Source organism: Gossypium hirsutum, chromosome D08 (assembly GCF_007990345.1).
Source record: "Gossypium hirsutum isolate 1008001.06 chromosome D08, Gossypium_hirsutum_v2.1, whole genome shotgun sequence".
Taxonomy (NCBI): domain Eukaryota; kingdom Viridiplantae; phylum Streptophyta; class Magnoliopsida; order Malvales; family Malvaceae; genus Gossypium; species Gossypium hirsutum.
In genome coordinates, this window is record NC_053444.1 from 43,337,729 (window position 1) to 43,343,731 (window position 6,003).

Sequence of the window (6,003 nt, forward strand, 5' to 3'; positions counted from 1 at the left end):
AGGATGTTACAACTTCCACGCAAAACTCTTTGAATTTATCAAAGGTTTCACTTTTGTGGTGTATTAAGTACACATACTCATATTAAGAGTAATCATCAGTAAAGTTTACATAATACTCATAACCACCTTTTGTACTGATGTTCATGGGGTCACATACGTTAGTTTGCACAAGTTCTAAGGGTTTCACAATCCTCGTCGTTTTTGAATTAAAAGATCATTGAGTCATCTTACTTCCCAAGCAAGATTCACATTGTGGAACATTAACTTCTTTAAGAAAACTTAAGGTGTCATCTTTCACAAGACTAGTGATTCTTTCTTGGTTAATATGACCAAGTCTTAAATGCCAAAGGTACGACTCATTAGAGTGAGAAGTTTTAAGTCTTTTATTCGAAATTTCAGTTTCAAGCAGTGTGTACATCTTTGGTTTGATAAAATAGAGATTATTTGACATTCATCCATTACAAATAAGTTTAGGATTTCCAAATATTGTAATACTATTTTAAAAGTCAGTCTTTATATAAATATGAAACAGAATTAAAGTTTCTTTTGAAACTTGGTATATAGAAAATGTCTTTCAAATTAATCTTCTTAAATTATCAAAATAAATATGTACATCTCCCACTTCTTCAACTGCCATGGTTGTCCCATTTTCGATTCGAAAAAATAAACTATTATCGCTAAGATCTTTTGTCTCCTCGAACCCTTGTAGAGAAACACACACATGATTTGTGGCTCCAAAATCAATGACCTAATGGCCTATTGAATCTTCCATTAAGTAAGCTTCTATCATAGAAAGTTCCATCCATTTGACTTTAGTGGCTAGGTAACCCTTTCACTCTTTACAGTTTGCTTTGAAGTGTCCTTTCTTGCAACAGAAGAAATACTTAGACTTAGATAAGTCTTTAGGCTTCTTGGTTCTCTTCCTTTCCACTTGAGGTGGTCTAGAGAACTTAGTATTGTTTCTCTTAGCATGTTTTCCATTCCCTTTAGAGGAAGAAGTAATAGCTAAATTAGCTTCTACTTTTTGAATCGGCTGATTTCCATTTAACATCAACTCATAGGATTGTAATTCCTTCATAAGTTGTGTAAGCGTCAGATTCTTATTCCCAAGGTTGTATACAACCCAAAAGCTTGAAAAATCCTTGGACAACTTTTTGAGCACCATCTCTATTTGTGTGTTCTAGTCCAGATTGGCCTCATTATCCATAACTTTGGCAAAGTATCCCATAAGAGTGATCATATAGTTTTTGATTGGAGTGTCGAGCTTTTGCTGGGCATCATCAAACTAATAATAATCAAATGTCAAGCCAATGCAGCTTGGCCACCAAACATGTCTTTTAGTTTGTCTAGAATCGTTTTGGCAATCTTACAACTCTCCAGTTGCTTATAAAGGGTGATAGTCACACTTGCCAGCATATAACAATGAGCTATCTTATTAGACTCCTCCTAATGTTTTCTAGTCTCAACTTGAATGGCCAGAGGGCATTTATTATCAAGGACTGTCTTTAGTTTCTCACAGGTTAAGACAATCATCAGGTTTCTTTTCCATTCCTTATAGTTATTTATGTTCAATTCGTTCTCAATGAGTATATTTAATAAGGGTGTAGGTTCTATTTTCGAACTAAAAATAAAATATTCATTCATTAGTTTCTTTTTATTAAGCAAATAGTTTGAAAATATTTTGCAACTTACGATATGAATTAAGATGATGCATGCATCTTACATTAAACCTTTAAAACATCTGCAAGCTGTTGCAACGAAAATTCTTACACCCATTGAATCAAGTAATCATGAGGTAATCTTAATCAACTTGTAAGAATATGGATTTTTATCCAATTAGTACATGAACCTAATTCCTTAGGTTCACACATACTAATAATCATTTAACATTTTGCCATCATTCTAACTTAAGTAGAGCTTCGTGGAAAATTACTTAACTAGAAAATCTTGAGTGTATGACCATCAAGTTAACATCTACCACATCATGTACCACAAATGAGTCATCGTGGGACAATCTCATCGAGTAACATGCTGTGACTAGTTGTCCTCTTTGAAGAAAAAAACTTATTGTTATATCGCATGATAATACCTACAACAGGATCAGCCAACTATCATACTTTACAAGATAGTTCTTCTTACTTTCAGGAAATTTTCTCAGTGAGATCCACATGAAAATTCTACTGTTGGGTAGTTAAATTGTCATGTCATCATAAGTGACCATTGATGGAGGCCATAGGTCTTATTTAGGGACCTTCTCCCACTGAATCTATTAAAAACATGAAAGGTTTTTTAATATTCAGTTTCAATCATAAATGATCAATATATGCATGACGAGTACATATAGCACTTTTTTCATGAATTATCTAGCATACTTACTATACATATACGTGAACATACATTTGTAGTCAAATAAAGATCATCATGCTTTCACATATAAGAGCATAAAATTTAAATGATCCTGACCAGCCAAAGTTTCCATGATTTCATCCTATAAGAATAATAAAATTAAAAAATTCAACCCAAAATAGACTTTGGGTCTTCTATTTTTCCACCATGGACTTTTGTTGCGACACTAGTTCACACAACTATCGTCATTGCTTTTCTGTAACCGACCACTGCAATCGACCCTTTCCATCGATCATCACCACCGGACCACCGATAGCCTTCTATTGTAGAACCATTGTTGGTCTTTTTTCAATTTGGCTAGGTCGGGTTTGCGTTGTCCTGATTAACCTAGATGCATCTCTGTTCTCTGGGTTTCATTGAAAAATATAGGTTACATAGGTCCTATGTTCGTTTTAGACTCACATAATTTATTCTAAAATAGTAAAATTAAAATCTTGCATCTAAATGATAATCCATGATTTAATTGTACATATCCAAAAATTAATAATAATTACATTTAATATTCTAGAAATCACAACTTTGGTAAAATTACTTTATCAAACATAATAATAAAATAATAACATACATTCATTTGCATACATTTCCCTAAACATGCATATAATTACAAGAATGTCACATCTTATCAAAATTAATCACACGTGAAGAAGAGAGAAAATTTCAGTATCGATTTATATTATAAACATAGCACAACCTGACTCTAATATCAATTGTTGAAAAAATCCAGTTTGAAAACGGTTTTCTTGCACTGCGGAAAATTAAAATTTTGAAAATAGAATCGTTTTGTGATATTTATAGCAATAAACTTTCCCCGAAATTGCACCTATGTTTTCGGCTAGAGAAATCCTTGTTACTCTTGGCTTTCAATCGAATGCCCTTCTCCACTGTTCTCGTACCACGAACTGCTTCAAGTGTGGGGCTCGAACGAATTCAAATCAAATACAGAATAAAAAATTATTTACTTTACTTTTAACGCGAATGCAAATCTCTCTTCAATATAAACTGATAGAATTGTTTTTCCAGAAGATAGAATTTATACTTAGAAAATAAATTCTGACTATTGTCGGGTAGAATAACAATATCTCAAAGTTGTGTATGTAACATTACTGGTAAAAATAAATTCTCACTATTTTCGGACAGAATAACAATAACCTCTCACCAACTCGGTATCGTCTTTAGTTGAAATTAAAGGGAAAAACCTAAAACTTTTCTTCTTTTCTTTTCTTTAGTTCGACGGTTCAAGAAGAAGATAATAGAATTTCTTTTTTATCTTTCTTTCCACTTTGTTTCCTATTTATATACCGATTAGCTTTTAATTAATCTTAGTTAACATAATTAATTAAGTTTTATTTAATTAATTTCTAATTACTTAAATTAAAAGACCTACATCATTACCGTCAACTAACACTTATTTAAAAATGGTTTATTAACCATTTTGGTCCTTTAGATAATTGTTATCTAAGTCCCCAAACGTTTTCTTAATTAAAAATTTATAGCAATTAAACTTTTACAATTTAGTCCTTGTGCCTTAATTAACTATAATTTCGGCTAATTTCACTAACCAAATTTCAATTCATTTATACACTAACTCCGTAAATATATCTATTTAATATTTACCAACTCAATTTACAAAAACGAGATTCCAAAATTATATTTTTTGACACCACTAAAAACCGAGTCATTACAGATAATTTCATTTTCCTCCTAGCGAAAGATTTCGAGTGTTATGTTGTCAAAGATATTTTTAGTACTTACAAGACTGCTTCAAGGGAAGCTGTCAATTATATTAAATTCGGGATCATGTTCAACCCTAATACAAAGCTCTCGAACAAGAAGAATGCTATGTCGATCTTGGGCGTTGATCACATTTATTTTGTCTCTGTTTATGAGTTTATTTTGTTTTATCTGTCTCATAATGATGTTAACATTTGTGATCGTGTTGTAATAATTTCTTGGAGTTCATAGTTCTATAGGATCCTTGTTACTTGGAAAAATACTGATGTAGTAACTTTTAAATAATTAGTTTTGCAGGTCATTGGCTGCAGGATTGAGGCGATGCTCGTCGAACTTTTCAGCATCTGCAACATCGAACTACTCTATCATTTGCAGCTAACATTTATTGGAGGCAACTGATAGCTACATAGGTAAAATGTAATACTGATGGAGCAGTACTAGCGGAGAGTAATGTGTCAACTTATGTTGCTGTGCTACATGATCATACGGGTAAATTTTTCAAGGGTCTGACTAGCTTCTACAACGCCATTTAGAAGCCTCACGTGATCGAACTAATTATGGCTATAAGAGAAGCTCTTTCATGGCTTAAGAATTTAAATGTTGAAAAAGTGATCTTGGAGTCTGATTATAAAGATACCTTAGGTATGAACCTTTCTAAGTTCTAGACTTTAATCCATAATTGTGGTATGCTAAAAAGTCATTTTAGTAATTTGTCTTTCCTCTGGACACGTCGAAATGCTAATAAAACGATTCATTTACTAACAATGGTAGCTTTATTTCGAGCAAGTTTCTTCCCCTGGAGACTACTCCTTTTTATTTAAGATGTTTTAGATTTTGATGCTTCTAATCTTGGTTCCATTCGGAGGGGTTTAGGAGTATGTGTATTGGGAAAAAAAATCAATATATAATTAAACCATTGGAATTAATTAACTTGTAAAAAATCAAAAAAATAACTCAATTTTTTATTTCAATTTTAACCTCAAATATAGTAGCATACTAAATATACAATATTTTAAAAAATGGTGGTGAAAATAATTTATTCTTCACTCTTATATACTTATAAATAAAACATAATTAGTATCACAACCAACGCATTAAACTATAAAATATTCATATAAGGTGAAAATTTACATTAACATATTTGCATTCTACAACAAAGATTGTTTACAAAAACCAGCACGCATCCGCATAAGAACATAAATCAAAGTAAAAACTAAAGCAAAAAAAATAAAAAAGATAATAAACAATATTAATTATATTAAATTATGATATAAATAAATAAATAATTACCTAACCGATATATTTATTACATAAAAAAACAAATGATGGCTCAGTTAAAATAGTAACACAGAAGTCTTTTGATAGTTGGGCTACATATATATCTGATAAACGAGACTCGAAAACATAATAGAATTGAGCTAAACCTGAGTAGAATTTTTTTATCTTGTTGGCTATGGTTGTCGGGCTACATTTAACATCTGATTAAAAATATTTTAATTTGCTGGCTATGGGGTTCGAACCCATGCGTATTTAATATACAGAAGATCTTAAGTCTTCCCCCTTAACCTCTCGGGCAAACCAGCTTGATGCACAATGGCTAAAATATTTACTATATTTAAAACTTGACAATTAAAACATCTCGCGAGTTTCTACCATTGACGGACATTAAACTAACAAATGCTAATATCCTCCGCCGAGTGATTATTTATTTGGGTTAAATTATAAATTAAAAGGTATAAATTTAAAATATATTTTAAGCAAAGTTTTTTGAATTGAATCAGTGATTAAACTTGCCAAGCTACTAGTTCGTATGGTTGGATTAAAGAAATCATTAAAAACATTAAAAATAAAAAATATTTAAATCAA

At 31.2% G+C, this 6,003-nt stretch overlaps 1 non-coding gene across 1 annotated transcript; it reads right to left on the minus strand.

The window, feature by feature from the left end:
* Window positions 1–5,636: 5,636 nt before the first annotated feature.
* TRNAL-UAA (transfer RNA leucine (anticodon UAA)) lies at window positions 5,637–5,720 on the minus strand. The gene has a single exon. It is a non-coding gene; the product is annotated as a tRNA-Leu (tRNA).
* Window positions 5,721–6,003: the final 283 nt, after the last annotated feature.